General features: G+C 40.7%; 1 long non-coding RNA gene across 3 annotated transcripts; it reads right to left on the bottom strand.

Annotated features, from left to right (window-relative positions):
* Positions 1–8,035: 8,035 nt before the first annotated feature.
* LOC122816706 lies at positions 8,036–17,860 on the bottom strand. 3 transcript variants are annotated; one of them, XR_006367093.1, is made up of 4 exons: positions 17,593–17,860; positions 15,193–15,320; positions 10,427–10,554; positions 8,036–8,163 (listed from the first exon to the last, which is right to left on the bottom strand). It is a non-coding gene; the product is annotated as an uncharacterized LOC122816706 (long non-coding RNA). The 3 variants fall into 3 exon arrangements; XR_006367095.1 differs by lacking the exons at positions 15,193–15,320; positions 17,593–17,860 and adding an exon at positions 12,815–12,881; XR_006367094.1 differs by lacking the exons at positions 8,036–8,163; positions 10,427–10,554 and adding an exon at positions 12,815–12,941.
* Positions 17,861–18,609: the final 749 nt, after the last annotated feature.

Raw genomic sequence — 18,609 nt, 5'->3', positions numbered from 1 at the left:
CACTTCGAAATTTGCAGGACTACACATACCCAGGGCTAGTGCAGTAGACAGAACTTCACTTGTTTGCCATACTATGAGCCTATTCTGTTAGCGTTTGGGTTCCTTATTTATTTTCTTATGCCATGTCTGTGTTCCATACCGTAATGTATATGTTTTATGCTACTATTTACATGTATATTGCGGGAATTTGCGTGGCAGGGGATCGCAGGTCATTTTCCATTTTACGATTGTTGCAGGGACACGACTGTCCAATCAGGGACTGTCCATGGCACTTTGGGACAGCAGGTAACCCTGGTGACCATGCCCATGTCGCTGCTGGGGTTTCCACCTTTTCCATTTTCCGATCTGGGATATTTCGGGACTCACATCTGCCTTTACAGGCCGACACATACAAACGGTCACTATATAGCATAGAAATTCACTTGTTTGCCTAACTAATTTGCTTATTATTGTGGCAATTTCCTTGCTTATTCTGTTTATTGTGTCATTTCGGTATTTCTGTTACAGAAATAACCAATTCATGCTACCATTACATTACATACGGGATTTCATTGTGTCCTACTTTCGAAGCACATCAGCCATTTCTAATAGGTTTTTTCGGGTCACAACTGTCCTTGGAGAGACTGCCCCAAACAAAGTGGGACAGGTGGTGGCCTTAGTCGCTGCTTCTATGTCGGTGCGGCGCTGACATGCGGCTGTACACCTTCTCTGAGTGTAAACACTGACAGTGCATTGCGGGACGGAGGCGGTCATATGCGTATCCTTTGCTCCTTGAACGGGTACACTTATGCCTTGGTGGCTTCTATTTGCTTCTCCGTTAATTTGGAACGGGGACTATGTTGCGTACTGTACGTGCGTTTCATTCTGCACGGGACCTGGCTGCTGCCATTACTATTGTGGGCGGACCGTGGCTGTCAGCACATTAGGTTGCTCACCTCCTGCTGGCTTAGACACGCCTCCAGACGCATCCTACCTGGGCTCGCTCACGTACACTACGCACGTGTCTGTGATTCCGGTGCACTCTCATTAATATGTATATGGCGCTACTGCGCCGGATATTCCATGCACCGCCGGCGCAGGCCTTACGCCGGCCTTGCGCCGAGCTTCATGAATCCCGGGGTATGTCATGGCTACAATTTAACTCCCGGAAAACAATAAACTGTAAAGACTTCTCATTTTTTTTTTTTTTTTTGTGGATGATGTAAAACTGTACAGTTTATCAGGTAAGGAAATGAAAGCACAATTGCAAGTGGTCAAAAGACGATATAAGAATGACATTTGGTCATCATAAAAGTGCAAAAGCAACCTATAAAGCAGGAAAGCTGCAGCACCAAGAAAACAAAAGTCTGGGACAGGAATATGATATAAAAGAAAAAGAAGGCGTGTATAAATTTTTGGGAATTGATGGAAGGATCAACAAGAAAGCATGAACAAATGCAAATTAAACTTAGGAAGTTTTTAGAAGACTAAAATTAATGCTGAAAACAGCATTTAAATCTATGGAACAAAGTCGAAGCTATAAACTAATTTGCTTTTCCTATTCTAACTTACAGTTTTTGAGTGACTGATTGGCCCCAAAAGGTGTTGGATCAGTTGAACAGGAAAACAAGAAGGATGTTTCATGCTCTTCAAATGATTTATAAAAATCAGCGTATACCAAGACTATATATTACCCATTCTGAAAGAGGTATAGGCCTCCTTGAAAATGATTAAATGTATAGCTCTGCAATCGTAGGACTGCATCCATATCTGCTGACCTTACATGATCCAAAAGTAGTGAAACTTTTAAAATATGAGGAGAATGAGTCTAAGATAACTTCTCTACTTAGTTTAGCAGAAGCATATTGGTGTCAAGTGGGAATGGAGATCAAACCAGAAGTAGATAAAAATCTGGCAGCAGCTGAATACTGAATATTTCAATAAACAATATGAGGTGAAGATCAGATGAGAATTCAAGAAATGTGGAAAATGCATACATGTAGTTGTAAGTTTAGAAAACTATTGGAGCAACTTCATGTTGATCAGGAACAAACACAGGAATGGTCAAAGACAGGTGAATTTAAACCAAAAGATGAAAAGTTAATATTGGTGGCCCAAGATAGTGGACTACATACACATTGATTTAGAAAGTCTATTGAATATGTGGGTGAAACAGACAAATGTAGGTTTTTTAAAACAGAATCAGAAAAAGTTGCACATCTTGTTGCTGGTTGCGATATACTAATGCCAGAAGGACTGTATACTGAAATACATAATAATGTGACAAGATTTCTGCTTTTGGGATTGTTGAAGTAATTGAAAAGCACTGGAAACATGAGGCACAAAGCATTATAGAAAATGATGAAGTTTATATCACATGGGATCCCCTATTACCAACAGTTCAAAAAGATACGAGAAAGACAGATATAGTAATCCATGAAATCAAGACAAAAGTAGCATTAATCATTGAAATTGCTACACCTAGTGACTACAGTGTCTTGTGTACAGAGACACAAAGTCATAAAATATCAGGATTTGCAGGCAGAAATGAGGGTAATGTGGAAGAAGGATAACCAGACAGTTCTAATAGTAGGGGTCTTATAAAAAATAATTTGCAATTGTACTTAGATATGTTACCAACACAGGTAACTTTGTATGAACTGCAGAAGGAGTCATTACTGGTTGTGTTGTGGGTGCTGTGAAGAGCACTTCTGAATAACATCAAAGATTGAAACAATACTAATTTCATGAACTTTAATCATACTTTGACTTAAGAATGGGGTCCATGTCTGCCATGGAATTAGAACCCCAAAAGACTTGAAGAAATAAAAAAAAAGATTCAAATATATACAATATATACACATGTAAACTGATAGGATAGAAAGAACCTGGAACTTCTCCTCTAGTGAGCGGTATGAAATGTCAAATAACATATATTTAAAGGATAGATCAATAGTTACTTAACGATTTAATGCTGGGAGTACAGGTTGAAGGATAGGTAAATTTAGGATTGAACTAGCTTAGCTGCAGTTTTCAGAACTATATAGTTTCATTTAATGAAAACATGTTACCAAAATAGAAAGGTTATTTTTATGTATTGTTAGATGGAGGGATTTAGTCTCTGATTCTTGAGATAAGCAAGGGCATGGGGTATAATGAAACACACTATATGGTTGTTACAGCAATAAGATGAAATACACTTTTTGGTCATTATTTAAGTATCTGTATAAGTATAAATCTGTTCTTCAATTTGACATCAAGAACTTTTTCTTCAGACGAACAGTTTATTTTGAATAAAGGTCTGTCGTTTATCCCCTCCAGGGGAAGTATATTGTCTGATACGCTTATAGGCTTGCGGCTGTTTGTAAGGAAATTGTCATTGAAGGTATTTTTTAAGAATTGTTCATCTATAAATACTGAGTTTGACTATAAAACTATATTGTATAAGAGGAAAAGTTGTTTTATGCCTCCAGTACCACAAACTGCTGAATGCTTCTTGCGTGCATGTGAGAATGAGTTCTATTCATATTATGAACAGGAAAAATGTAAAGGCATATTTGTTAATTTGAATTATGCACAAAGATGTTCTTTGGATAACCTTTGTTACGATATGAGCTTAGTTTTCAAACCAGCTGATAAGGGAGGGGGGATCGTTGCGATGGACACTTCCTTCTATAAAGAGCTTATGTATAATATGCTTAACAATGACAAGGCATTTTATTTTACATTTGTTAACCGGGCTAGTCCAGCTGGATACAAGTCCATTTTCAGTGGAGGCCCGAGGAGAAAAGCTCCGCTATCTACTACATGGTCATAAAAACAGTACATACAAAAATATCACAATGGTTATAAGTCAAGTATGCATATAAGTCACAAGTAAGAAAGGCAGTAGCAACAATTTCAGGAAGTTTATAAAGAAGGGGATAGAAAGACAAGGTAATTATTTAAGTACAGAAGTGGTAGGAGAAGGGAGAGAAGAAATTAAGTTTTGAGTTATAAGAGAAGTATTGTTATTTAGTTGACAGGAAAAAGAAAATAAATTGAAGAAATATATTTGGAAGAATCTATGGATTGAAGAAGGAGAATAGAAGGTCATAGAGGAGCTAGATCAACTGGGATTGATGCAAGAACAAAGCCAGTGTTTAGTAAGAAAGAGTTTCAATTTAGTCTTAAATAGTGTAATGGAAGTGTGGGCTGCAAGGTCTGGAGGAAGTTGGTTCCAGATCTTACCAACTGAGTTTGAAAATATGGAATCACCTGCTGTATTCTTAGAATGAGAAGTTTGAATCAGTAGTTTATTAGAAGAGCCAAGGGCTTTTAAGTTATTGTAGGGTTTTATAAGGGTGGAGAGCATGGGTATGTTTTCAGGGTGGTAAAGGGCTTTGTGGGCAAGTGTAAGCTGATAGTACTGAATTAGGTGGGGTAATTCCAGCCATCCTAGTTTAGAGAGGTTCTGACAGTGATGTGTTTTATATGGAGAGGCAGTGGCAAACCTTGCAATGTTGTTGTAGGCTGTTGTGAGCTTATTAATGTTATGCTTGGATAGGTTAGAATAAATGGGGGAAGCATATAATAAAGTGGAGATGAGATGTGTTCTTGCTATGGTAGTTCTTGCTTCAGTAGTGAGGAAAGTTCTGATTCTATAGAGAGAACCTAGTTTTCTATTAGTTGCTTTAATGCTGGAGTTAATGTGAAAATCAAATTTTAGTAGATTGTCAATAGTAATACCCAATAGTTTGGTTGTTTGGTCAGGAGATATAAGGGTGCCATTGTTAGAAGTAATTGTGAAATTAATAGGGGGAGATAGGTGTGTAGGTGAGAAGAGGAGGAGTTTAGTTTTTAGGGTTTAAGAGGAGACAGTGGTTAGAGAACCATTGCTCAATAGTAGTGAATGTCTTTTGGGTAAGGTAGTGAAGGTCAGCTTGGTTTGTGGCAGAGCAAATGATGGTGGTGTCGTCAGCATACTGAATGCAAGTAGTTAGGGTGTGGCAAGATACAAGTCATTAATGAAGATGGAAAATAAAAGAGGACCTAAGATGGAGCCTTGAGGGACCCCTAAGGTGGTGGGGAGAAGTTCAGAGAGATTGTTGTTCCATAAAACAGCCTGTTTACGGTTTTGAAGGTAGGAAGTGAACCAAGTTAAGGCAGGGGTGTCAAGAGAGAGTGATTTTAAGCGATGAAGAAGGAGTTGGTGATTCACCATATCAAAGGCTTTAGAAAGGTCTACAAAGAATGCTGATGAGAGAAGATTGCTATTACGGTTAATATTAATGGAGTCAGTGAAGGATATTAAGGCTGTGGTAGTACTGTGGTAAGGGCGGAAGCCATGTTGGCAGTTAGCGAGGAGATTGTTAGAAAGGAGGTGATTAAGTAACTGTTTGTGGATGCATTTCTCCATTATTTTGCAATAGGAGATAGCAGTGCTATAGGGCGTAGTTAGAGTATTCAAATGAGTCGCCTCCTTTGAAGAGGGGATGATGTGTGAGATTTTCCATAGGGAAGGTATAGTATTTTCGGTTATGGTTCTGTTTATTAGTAGAGAGATTGGGTAGGCAACCGCTTTGGCACCTAGTTGGAGATATTCAGCTGGGAGTTTGTCAGCTGAAGGGGTAGAGGCTTTAAGTTTTGAAGTAGATTCAGAATATAGGAGGTAGGTATGGGTTTAAGTTGCATACGTGGAGGAGTGTAGCTTGGGCTACCTAATAAAGTGGGGTCAGGGGTTTGTTGGTTGGCCAGATTAAGTATAGTAGATGTAAAGAAGTTATTAAAAGCATTAGCTGTTTGTAAGGGAGAGTCAGGGCAGGAGCCAAGTGGATTTGGAGTTTCAACTTTACCGGGGACAGAAGTGTGTTAATAGATTTCCAAAATTTGTGTGGATGATGGTGGGATGATTGCTGTAGGCGGAAGTAAAAGTTCTTTTATCTTTAATGATAGCTGACTTTGTCCTGTTCCTTTTTTGTTTGAAGTTAAGGTGGTCAATGGGGTCTTTGGAGGTTCGCCACTGAGACCATGCCTTATTTCTATTAAGGATCAGCTGTTTTGTGTTGGTTGTAAGCCATTGGGCTGTTTTATATTTCATGGATAGATCGCATAGGTGCATGTTGGTCTAGAATAGAAAGAAAGGTTTTATTAAAGAGGTTAACAGCGTGTCGATAGGGAGAGTTTTAAGAGGAGACCAGTTAACCAGGGTAAGGTCATTTTGAAACTCTTGAGGGTCAAAGTGTTTTTGCTGCGACATAGTCGAATTAGTGGAGGTTGTTTTAGCTGAGTTTTGTGCCTAATGATGTATGTGAGAGAGTGGTCACTAAGGTCATCTGGGAGGGTACCTGTTGAATACTTTTGTTGGGGACTATTTGTAAGGATCCAGTCGAGTATGGTATCTTTATTATTGCTCTTATTAGTTCTGGTTGTAGAGTTGATGGTTTGGTGGAATCCGTGCAGGTTGATAAGGGTGGATGGATTAGCTTGATTGCAAGCATTCCAATCAATATTGAAGTCACCTAGGACTATGGTTTCTTGAGGAAGATTAGTAGAAAACCAGTTAAGTAGGTTTTCTAATAAGGGGGGTTGTTGCCTGGTGGAAGATAGGTGCAGATAATATTAATAGTTTTGTGTGGATTAAGGGAGATTTTTGAAATAAGAAGTTCAGCGTTAGAGTCATATGGAGGGTTTGGGCTGATTTCTTCACATCCAGTCCAGTTTTAAATAGAATGGCTACCCCACCACCTTTTTATTAAGACGGTCCTGTCTTAGGATGTTATAGCCAGGGGAATGATTTCATTATCTTTTATAGGGGGTTTGAGCCAGGTTTCGTAAGACAGAGAATGTCAAATTGCTGGACTTCTAGAAGGGCATGGAGAGCTGGAAGTTTATTGCAAATGCTACGGATGTTAAGATGAGCTATTGAGAGAGATTTAGTAGGTTTAGCATCTGGTGTATGAGTATTTTGATTTGTGGGAGTTAGGGGTGTTGTTGAAGTGTTTGGGCCTGGGTTGGGGTGGATGTCCCCATCAAGTAATTGTAGATTATGAATAAGGTGATTTAATTGTGAAGGCTTACAGAAGTACAAGTATTTTGTGTGTTTGAGAATAAGGTATTTGATATGTGAGAGTCTGTGATATTTAGAGTCAAGATATGTGTTGCAATATGTTAGACTAAGATGTGTTGTGAGTGTAGATGGGGGGGTAGTTTGGGTGTGTCTATGTGGAATGTTAACATTAGGATTTAATGGTTGTTCATAGTAGGTTATTAGGTAGGTGGTGGAAAGAATAGTTAGAAGAGTTAGAAGTAGGAGAGGATGGTGAGTGTTGTACATGTTGAGAAGAGTAGAAGACCGTATAAAATAGGAGAGTTAAGAGGTAGAGAGGGAGTGAGTGGGAGGGGATGACTATGGAGTAGGCGGAGAAGAGTATGTTCTGATTGGTTGCAGAATGTGGTGGGTGTGGTTATGTGGGGATAAATGTAGAGGTGCTAGGGGCGGGTGGGATTTGGGGGCAGGGAGGGGAGCGGAGTGAGCCAGAGGGCTTAACGGAGCGGGTAGACACAAGAGAGAGGAATTCAGCAGGAAACAATCAGAGAAAGTGAAAAACAGACAGGTAAGTGAGTGAACCAGTGAGTTATTTAATGTATAGAGATAGGAATAAAGAGGAGCTGGAATGGAGGATTATAGGTGGAGTATGAGAGGTCAGGTTAAGAAGCAGTTCAGGAAGACACTACAGTTAGAGGACAGGTAAGAAAGGTTAGTGAAGGCAGAAGATAAGCATAAGGGTGGGAGAAAGGGAATCCACAGGAGAACAGTAGTAGAGGCGCCACCTGGTGGCAAGATGTATGGTTACAGGGACAGACAGTATGGTAGAGGGCTAAGTACTGAAGGGGAGGGGGGAAGGAGTGTGTTATGCTGACACACAAGGATAGTTGAGGAAGATAGAGATAGAAATGAAGTGGAGGTATCTAATGTGGATAGGGGAATTTGTAGGCTGCTGGAAGTACAGGAGGGGTGCTTAACTCGAGATACACTAAAACAGTAAGTCTGGTCAAGCAACAAAATGTAGCGTACTTTAATTCTCAAAGTGAGTCGGTGCCTCTTGAAAGCACAAGATATGAGCTCAGGTTTGAGGTTCTTTTGTTCCCAGAAGAGTGGAAGGCAGGAAAGGAAGCTGTGCTTTAGTTACACAGGAGACCACTCTGTTAAAAGGTAATTGGGGAAAGAGATAGTGAATGAATAGAGCTTATGAGCTGGCAGAGAAAAAAGTAACAGTGGAAAAGCTTATTTAAAAACAACATTAACACTGTAATACTGGGTACAAAACATTAAACATTGAATAATGAAAACAATACGATGATTCAGAGCATACAGTAGTGCAAAATACCAGGTATAACTTTTGCATTAAGAAACAATTGCAACAGGATAACATTCAAGTATGGTACAAGACAAATGCACGTTGTAATAGTGAGCTATCATAATTGTTAGCCGTTAGTGGAATCTGGCATCCCCTATCCTATGGTAAACCATGAGTAAAAGTTCTTTTCCAGAGAAAAGAGACTAAGTATCAGCAGGGACTAGAAGATTAAGGAGTTAAACTCACTTAAATAGTGTTGGGGTAGGAATTCCTTGCCTCCACGCACACGCCACGCCACTTCTACACAGGTCTAAAATATGGCCCTCAGTTGCCCCACGCTCAATTTACACCTGCCTGTAATCTGGGGTCTTCAGTAAAAGAATTAATACTGTTTGGTAACAAAAAACAGGAGTTTCAATAGGGTACAGCGATTGAGCAGGTCAATGCGCTGTTACAGAGATACTATAGACACTGTGGATCCTCGCGTCCCGCTTAGTCGGACCCGAGTCTACTAAATCTTCAGCGACGCTGTACAGCTGCGCTAGTGTTTCAGTTTAGGGTGGGCCTTTGAGTAGCGCTACACACCTGGTAAATGACGCCAAGGGTAGGAACGTCCACGTGCACGCCACACCGCTACAACAGTGCAAAGGATGGGTTAAGGACAAAAAACAAATGTAACTGATTCAGGTATAACATAACCTTTAGCCAGTAGGAACAAGTTGAATACGATGCAGCAAAATATAACTAGATTCCACAATAAACAATGTAACACATTCCGGTGTATCTGAATCTTTTGCCAGTAAGAACTGGTTGTATGCGATGCAGGAAAGTATAACCAAGTTCAACAGTTAACAAAGTACCTATAGACACAACATTCAAGTCGCTCCCTTTAGCAGCTAACAGAGGCCTTGGCGACACTAAAAGTATGTCAGTAGCATATATCCATTAAAGCCAGGCCGTGTATGCTAACAATCTGAGGTATCTGAAACAAACACACTCTCATACACAAGGAATTCAAATGCATTTGTTATAGTGATAGAAAATGGGTAATAGCGTTCACATGAGCTTTTTTTTTTAAAAACAAACATTCAAAGTTTAAACAAATGCAAATTGTACAACTGTAAAATGACACAAAATGAAGCAACTATCAATAAAGGCATATGCATACAAGTACTCACAGTCCCGGATAGGCTCCTTATCTCCAGTTATCCAACAGCCAACAATACCAGGGAAGAAAGATGGCGTCAATGGGCAGGGGGTTGTATTTATAAGTTATAGTTAGATGAGGGTAGGGAGAATAGGGAGTGACCCTAGTAATAAGCCATAGGGAGGAGTTTGAAAGCTAGAGAATATCCCATTACAGGATTGTGGGATGAGGTTTGGGATAGTGGAGGTGAAAGTTGGTAGATGTATAGGTATAAGAAAGACTAATAGGTAGTGTGGGGTAATGGAATGAAAGTCAAGAGTTGGACACAGCCGAGGTGCGCAAAGAGGTCAGAGAGTACAGTAATAGTTAGAGGAGGTAGTGAGAACACTGTAAAAGGATGAAAGTATAAGTAGGCTATAAGAGGGTATCAAAGCTATAAAAGAGAGACACAAGAGAGAGGAATTCAGCAGGAAACAATCAGAGAAAGTGAAAACAGACAGGTACGTGAGTGAACCAGTGAGTTATTTAATGTATAGAGATAGGAATAAAGAGGAGCTGGAATGGAGGATTATAGGTGGAGTATGAGAGGTCAGGTTAAGAAGCAGTTCAGGAAGACACTACAGTTAGAGGACAGGTAAGAAAGGTTAGTGAAGGCAGAAGATAAGCATAAGGGTGGGAGAAAGGGAATCCACAGGAGAACAGTAGTAGAGGCGCCACCTGGTGGCAAGATGTATGATTACAGGGACAGACAGTATGGTAGAGGGCTAAGTACTGAAGGGGAGGGGGGAAGGAGTGTGTTATGCTGACACACAAGGATAGTTGAGGAAGATAGAGATAGAAATGAAGTGGAGGTATGTAATGTGGATAGGGGAATTTGTAGGCTGCTGGAAGTACAGGAGGGGTGCTTAACTCGAGATACACTAAAACAGTAAGTCTGGTCAAGCAACAAAATGTAGCGTACTTTAATTCTCAAAGTGAGTCGGTGCCTCTTGAAAGCACAAGATATGAGCTCAGGTTTGAGGTTCTTTTGTTCCCAGAAGAGTGGAAGGCAGGAAAGGAAGCTGTGCTTTAGTTACACAGGAGACCACTCTGTTAAAAGGTAATTGGGGAAAGAGATAGTGAATGAATAGAGCTTATGAGCTGGCAGAGAAAAAAGTAACAGTGGAAAAGCTTATTTAAAAACAACATTAACACTGTAATACTGGGTACAAAACATTAAACATTGAATAATGAAAACAATACGATGATTCAGAGCATACAGTAGTGCAAAATACCAGGTATAACTTTTTGCATTAAGAAACAATTGCAACAGGATAACATTCAAGTATGGTACAAGACAAATGCACGTTGTAATAGTGAGCTATCATAATTGTTAGCCGTTAGTGGAATCTGGCATCCCTATCCTATGGTAAACCATGAGTAAAAGTTCTTTCCAGAGAAAAGAGACTAAGTATCAGCAGGGACTAGAAGATTAAGGAGTTAAACTCACTTAAATAGTGTTGGGGTAGGAATTCCTTGCCTCCACGCACACGCCACGCCACTTCTACACAGGTCTAAAATATGGCGCCCTCAGTTGCCCCACGCTCAATTTACACCTGCCTGTAATCTGGGGTCTTCAGTAAAAGAATTAATACTGTTTGGTAACAAAAAACAGGAGTTTCATTAGGGTACAGCGATTGAGCAGGTCAATGCGCTGTTACAGAGATACTATAGACACTGTGGATCCTCGCGGTCCCGCTTAGTCGGACCCGAGTCTACTAAATCTTCAGCGACGCTGTACAGCCGCGCTAGTGTTTCAGTTTAGGGTGGGCCTTTGAGTAGCGCCACACACCTGGTAAATGACGCCAAGGGTAGGAACGTCCACGTGCACGCCACACCGCTACAACAGTGCAAAGGATGGGTTAAGGACAAAAAACAAATGTAACTGATTCAGGTATAACATAACCTTTAGCCAGTAGGAACAAGTTGAATACGATGCAGCAAAATATAACTAGATTCCACAATAAACAATGTAACACATTCCGGTGTATCTGAATCTTTTGCCAGTAAGAACTGGTTGTATGCGATGCAGGAAAGTATAACCAAGTTCAACAGTTAACAGTACCTATAGACACAACATTCAAGTCGCTCCTTTAGCAGCTAACAGAGGCCTTGGCGACACTAAAAGTATGTCAGTAGCATATATCCATTAAAGCCAGGCCGTGTATGCTAACAATCTGAGGTATCTGAAACAAACACACTCTCATACACAAGGAATTCAAATGCATTTGTTATAGTGATAGAAAATGGGTAATAGCGTTCACATGAGCTTTTTTTTTTAAAAACAAACATTCAAAGTTTAAACAAATGCAAATTGTACAACTGTAAAATGACACAAAATGAAGCAACTATCAATAAAGGCATATGCATACAAGTACTCACAGTCCCGGGATAGGCTCCTTATCTCCAGTTATCCAACAGCCAACAATACCAGGGGAAGAAAGATGGCGCCAATGGGCAGGGGGTTGTATTTATAAGTTATAGTTAGATGAGGGGTAGGGAGAATAGGGGAGTGACCCTAGTAATAAGCCATAGGGAGGAGTTTGAAAGCTAGAGAATATCCCATTACAGGATTGTGGGATGAGGTTTGGGATAGTGGAGGTGAAAGTTGGTAGATGTATAGGTATAAGAAAGACTAATAGGTAGTGTGGGGTAATGGAATGAAAGTCAAGAGTTGGACACAGCCGAGGTGCGCAAAGAGGTCAGAGAGTACAGTAATAGTTAGAGGAGGTAGTGAGAACACTGTAAAAGGATGAAAGTATAAGTAGGCTATAAGAGGGTATCAAAGCTATAAAAGAGAGACACAAGAGAGAGGAATTCAGCAGGAAACAATCAGAGAAAGTGAAAACAGACAGGTACGTGAGTGAACCAGTGAGTTATTTAATGTATAGAGATAGGAATAAAGAGGAGCTGGAATGGAGGATTATAGGTGGAGTATGAGAGGTCAGGTTAAGAAGCAGTTCAGGAAGACACTACAGTTAGAGGACAGGTAAGAAAGGTTAGTGAAGGCAGAAGATAAGCATAAGGGTGGGAGAAAGGGAATCCACAGGAGAACAGTAGTAGAGGCGCCACCTGGTGGCAAGATGTATGATTACAGGGACAGACAGTATGGTAGAGGGCTAAGTACTGAAGGGAGGGGAAGGAGTGTGTTATGCTGACACACAAGGATAGTTGAGGAAGATAGAGATAGAAATGAAGTGGAGGTATGTAATGTGGATAGGGAATTTGTAGGCTGCTGGAAGTACAGGAGGGTGCTTAACTCGAGATACACTAAAACAGTAAGTCTGGTCAAGCAACAAAATGTAGCGACTTTAATTCTCAAAGTGAGTCGGTGCCTCTTGAAAGCACAAGATATGAGCTCAGGTTTGAGGTTCTTTGTTCCCAGAAGAGTGGAAGGCAGGAAAGGAAGCTGTGCTTTAGTTACACAGGAGACCACTCTGTTAAAAGGTAATTGGGGAAAGAGATAGTGAATGAATAGAGCTTATGAGCTGGCAGAGAAAAAGTAACAGTGGAAAAGCTTATTTAAAAACAACATTAACACTGTAATACTGGGTACAAAACATTAAACATTGAATAATGAAAACAATACGATGATTCAGAGCATACAGTAGTGCAAAATACCAGGTATAACTTTTTGCATTAAGAAACAATTGCAACAGGATAACATTCAAGTATGGTACAAGACAAATGCACGTTGTAATAGTGAGCTATCATAATTGTTAGCCGTTAGTGGAATCTGGCATCCCCTATCCTATGGTAAACCATGAGTAAAAGTTCTTTTCCAGAGAAAAGAGACTAAGTATCAGCAGGGACTAGAAGATTAAGGAGTTAAACTCACTTAAATAGTGTTGGGGTAGGAATTCCTTGCCTCCACGCACACGCTCACTCTACACAGGTCTAGAATATGGCGCCCTCAGTTGCCCCACGCTCAATTTACACCTGCCTGTAATCTGGGGTCTTCAGTAAAAGAATTAATACTGTTTGGTAACAAAAAACAGGAGTTTCAATAGGGGTACAGCGATTGAGCAGGTCAATGCGCTGTTACAGAGATGCTATAGACACTGTGGATCCTCGCGTCCCGCTTAGTCGGACCCGAGTCTACTAAATCTTCAGCGACGCTGTACAGCTGCGCTAGTGTTTCAGTTTAGGGTGGGCCTTTGAGTAGCGCTACACACCTGGTAAATGACGCCAAGGGTAGGAACGTCCACGTGCACGCCACACCGCTACAACAGTGCAAAGGATGGGTTAAGGACAAAAAACAAATGTAACTGATTCAGGTATAACATAACCTTTAGCCAGTAGGAACAAGTTGAATACGATGCAGCAAAATATAACTAGATTCCACAATAAACAATGTAACACATTCCGTGTATCTGAATCTTTTGCCAGTAAGAACTGGTTGTATGCGATGCAGGAAAGTATAACCAAGTTCAACAGTTAACGAAGTACCTATAGACACAACATTCAAGTCGCTCCCTTTAGCAGCTAACAGAGGCCTTGGCGACACTAAAAGTATGTCAGTAGCATATATCCATTAAAGCCAGGCCGTATGCTAACAATCTGAGGTATCTGAAACAAACACACTCTCATACACAAGGAATTCAAATGCATTTGTTATAGTGATAGAAAATGGGTAATAGCGTTCACATGAGCTTTTTAAAAACAAACATTCAAAGTTTAAACAAATGCAAATTGTACAACTGTAAAATGACACAAAATGAAGCAACTATCAATAAAGGCATATGCATACAAGTACTCACAGTCCCGGGATAGGCTCCTTATCTCCAGTTATCCAACAGCCAACAATACCAGGGAAGAAAGATGGCCAATGGGCAGGGGTTGTATTTATAAGTTATAGTTAGATGAGGGGTAGGGAGAATAGGGAGTGACCCTAGTAATAAGCCATAGGGAGGAGTTTGAAAGCTAGAGAATATCCCATTACAGGATTGTGGGATGAGGTTTGGGATAGTGGAGGTGAAAGTTGGTAGATGTATAGGTATAAGAAAGACTAATAGGTAGTGTGGGGTAATGGAATGAAAGTCAAGAGTTGGACACAGCCGAGGTGCGCAAAGAGGTCAGAGAGTACAGTAATAGTTAGAGGAGGTAGTGAGAACACTGTAAAAGGATGAAAGTATAAGTAGGCTATAAGAGGGTATCAAAGCTATAAAAGAGAGACACAAGAGAGAGGAATTCAGCAGGAAACAATCAGAGAAAGTGAAAAACAGACAGGTACGTGAGTGAACCAGTGAGTTATTTAATGTATAGAGATAGGAATAAAGAGGAGCTGGAATGGAGGATTATAGGTGGAGTATGAGAGGTCAGGTTAAGAAGCAGTTCAGGAAGACACTACAGTTAGAGGACAGGTAAGAAAGGTTAGTGAAGGCAGAAGATAAGCATAAGGGTGGGAGAAAGGGAATCCACAGGAGAACAGTAGTAGAGGCGCCACCTGGTGGCAAGATGTATGATTACAGGGACAGACAGTATGGTAGAGGGCTAAGTACTGAAGGAGGGGGGAAGGAGTGTGTTATGCTGACACACAAGGATAGTTGAGGAAGATAGAGATAGAAATGAAGTGGAGGTATGTAATGTGGATAGGGGAATTTGTAGGCTGCTGGAAGTACAGGAGGGGTGCTTAACTCGAGATACACTAAAACAGTAAGTCTGGTCAAGCAACAAAATGTAGCGTACTTTAATTCTCAAAGTGAGTCGGTGCCTCTTGAAAGCACAAGATATGAGCTCAGGTTTGAGGTTCTTTTGTTCCCAGAAGAGTGGAAGGCAGGAAAGGAAGCTGTGCTTTAGTTACACAGGAGACCACTCTGTTAAAAGGTAATTGGGGAAAGAGATAGTGAATGAATAGAGCTTATGAGCTGGCAGAGAAAAAGTAACAGTGGAAAAGCTTATTTAAAAACAACATTAACACTGTAATACTGGGTACAAAACATTAAACATTGAATAATGAAAACAATACGATGATTCAGAGCATACAGTAGTGCAAAATACCAGGTATAACTTTTTGCATTAAGAAACAATTGCAACAGGATAACATTCAAGTATGGTACAAGACAAATGCACGTTGTAATAGTGAGCTATCATAATTGTTAGCCGTTAGTGGAATCTGGCATCCCTATCCTATGGTAAACCATGAGTAAAAGTTCTTTTCCAGAGAAAAGAGACTAAGTATCAGCAGGGACTAGAAGATTAAGGAGTTAAACTCACTTAAATAGTGTTGGGGTAGGAATTCCTTGCCTCCACGCACACGCTCACGCTCACTTCTACACAGGTCTAAAATATGGCGCCCTCAGTTGCCCCACGCTCAATTTACACCTGCCTGTAATCTGGGGTCTTCAGTAAAAGAATTAATACTGTTTGGTAACAAAAAACAGGAGTTTCAATAGGGTACAGCGATTGAGCAGGTCAATGCGCTGTTACAGAGATACTATAGACACTGTGGATCCTCGCGGTCCCGCTTAGTCGGACCCGAGTCTACTAAATCTTCAGCGACGCTGTACAGCTGCGCTAGTGTTTCAGTTTAGGGTGGGCCTTTGAGTAGCGCTACACACCTGGTAAATGACGCCAAGGGTAGGAACGTCCACGTGCACGCCACACCGCTACAACAGTGCAAAGGATGGGTTAAGGACAAAAAACAAATGTAACTGATTCAGGTATAACATAACCTTTAGCCAGTAGGAACAAGTTGAATACGATGCAGCAAAATATAACTAGATTCCACAATAAACAATGTAACACATTCCGGTGTATCTGAATCTTTTGCCAGTAAGAACTGGTTGTATGCGATGCAGGAAAGTATAACCAAGTTCAACAGTTAACGAAGTACCTATAGACACAACATTCAAGTCGCTCCCTTTAGCAGCTAACAGAGGCCTTGGCGACACTAAAAGTATGTCAGTAGCATATATCCATTAAAGCCAGGCCGTGTATGCTAACAATCTGAGGTATCTGAAACAAACACACTCTCATACACAAGGAATTCAAATGCATTTGTTATAGTGATAGAAAATGGGTAATAGCGTTCACATGAGCTTTTTTTTTTAAAAACAAACATTCAAAGTTTAAACAAATGCAAATTGTACAACTGTAAAATGACACAAAATGAAGCAACTATCAATAAAGGCATATGCATACAAGTACTCACAGTCCCGGGATAGGCTCCTTATCTCCAGTTATCCAACAGCCAACAATACCAGGGGAAGAAAGATGGCGTCAATGGGCAGGGGGTTGTATTTATAAGTTATAGTTAGATGAGGGGTAGGGAGAATAGGGGAGTGACCCTAGTAATAAGCCATAGGGAGGAGTTTGAAAGCTAGAGAATATCCCATTACAGGATTGTGGGATGAGGTTTGGGATAGTGGAGGTGAAAGTTGGTAGATGTATAGGTATAAGAAAGACTAATAGGTAGTGTGGGGTAATGGAATGAAAGTCAAGAGTTGGACACAGCCGAGGTGCGCAAAGAGGTCAGAGAGTACAGTAATAGTTAGAGGAGGTAGTGAGAACACTGTAAAAGGATGAAAGTATAAGTAGGCTATAAGAGGGTATCAAAGCTATAAAAGAGAGACACAAGAGAGAGGAATTCAGCAGGAAACAATCAGAGAAAGTGAAAAACAGACAGGTACGTGAGTGAACCAGTGAGTTATTTAATGTATAGAGATAGGAATAAAGAGGAGCTGGAATGGAGGATTATAGGTGGAGTATGAGAGGTCAGGTTAAGAAGCAGTTCAGGAAGACACTACAGTTAGAGGACAGGTAAGAAAGGTTAGTGAAGGCAGAAGATAAGCATAAGGGTGGGAGAAAGGGAATCCACAGGAGAACAGTAGTAGAGGCGCCACCTGGTGGCAAGATGTATGATTACAGGGACAGACAGTATGGTAGAGGGCTAAGTACTGAAGGGGAGGGGGGAAGGAGTGTGTTATGCTGACACACAAGGATAGTTGAGGAAGATAGAGATAGAAATGAAGTGGAGGTATGTAATGTGGATAGGGGAATTTGTAGGCTGCTGGAAGTACAGGAGGGGTGCTTAACTCGAGATACACTAAAACAGTAAGTCTGGTCAAGCAACAAAATGTAGCGTACTTTAATTCTCAAAGTGAGTCGGTGCCTCTTGAAAGCACAAGATATGAGCTCAGGTTTGAGGTTCTTTTGTTCCCAGAAGAGTGGAAGGCAGGAAAGGAAGCTGTGCTTTAGTTACACAGGAGACCACTTTTAATTCTCAAAGTGAGTCGGTGCCTCTTGAAAGCACAAGATATGAGCTCAGGTTTGAGGTTCTTTTGTTCCCAGAAGAGTGGAAGGCAGGAAAGGAAGCTGTGCTTTAGTTACACAGGAGACCACTTTTAATTCTCAAAGTGAGTCAGTGCCTCTTGAAAGCACAAGATATGAGCTCAGGTTTGAGGTTCTTTTGTTCCCAGATGAGTGGAAGGCAGGAAAGGAAGCTGTGCTTTAGTTACACAGGAGACCACTTTTAATTCTCAAAGTGAGTCGGTGCCTCTTGAAAGCACAAGATATGAGCTCAGGTTTGAGGTTCTTTTGTTCCCAGAAGAGTGGAAGGCAGGAAAGGAAGCTGTGCTTTAGTTACACAGGAGACCACTTTTAATTCTCAAAGTGAGTCGGTGCCTCTTGAAAGCACAAGATATGAGCTCAGGTTTGAGGTTCTTTTGTTCCCAGAAGAGTGGAAGGCAGGAAAGGAAGCTGTGCTTTAGTTACACAGGAGACCACTAGTCCCGGGATAGGCTCCTTATCTCCAGTTATCCAACAGCCAACAATACCACAAGCTGATAGATAGAAGTAAGATAATATCAACTATCAACTATGTGCACGACACTGTTTATGACTTACTCATGACTAGGTCTATAGATAAAACACTATATGACTTTCTAATGATTGAGTCACCCCTAATTCCTGTGATTAAGGGGTTACCCAAGCTCCATAAAAATGAAAATCCACCTCCTTTAAGACCCATAGTGTCAGGTGAACGTTGGGTCACCGAAAATGCTTCATTATATATACAATCTAAATTGGGAGATATGGTTAAGGATGTCCCTACCATTCTGAAGAATTCTTATGAACTTTTGGATGACTTGAAATTAGATTTAG

Source organism: Protopterus annectens, chromosome 12.part0 (genome assembly GCF_019279795.1).
Source record: "Protopterus annectens isolate FY-2018-M chromosome 12.part0, PAN1.0, whole genome shotgun sequence".
In the NCBI taxonomy this organism is placed as follows: Eukaryota; Metazoa; Chordata; order Ceratodontiformes; family Protopteridae; genus Protopterus; species Protopterus annectens.
The sequence above is the reverse complement of the archived record's forward strand: the minus strand, read 5'-3'. Positions and strand labels throughout refer to the sequence as shown.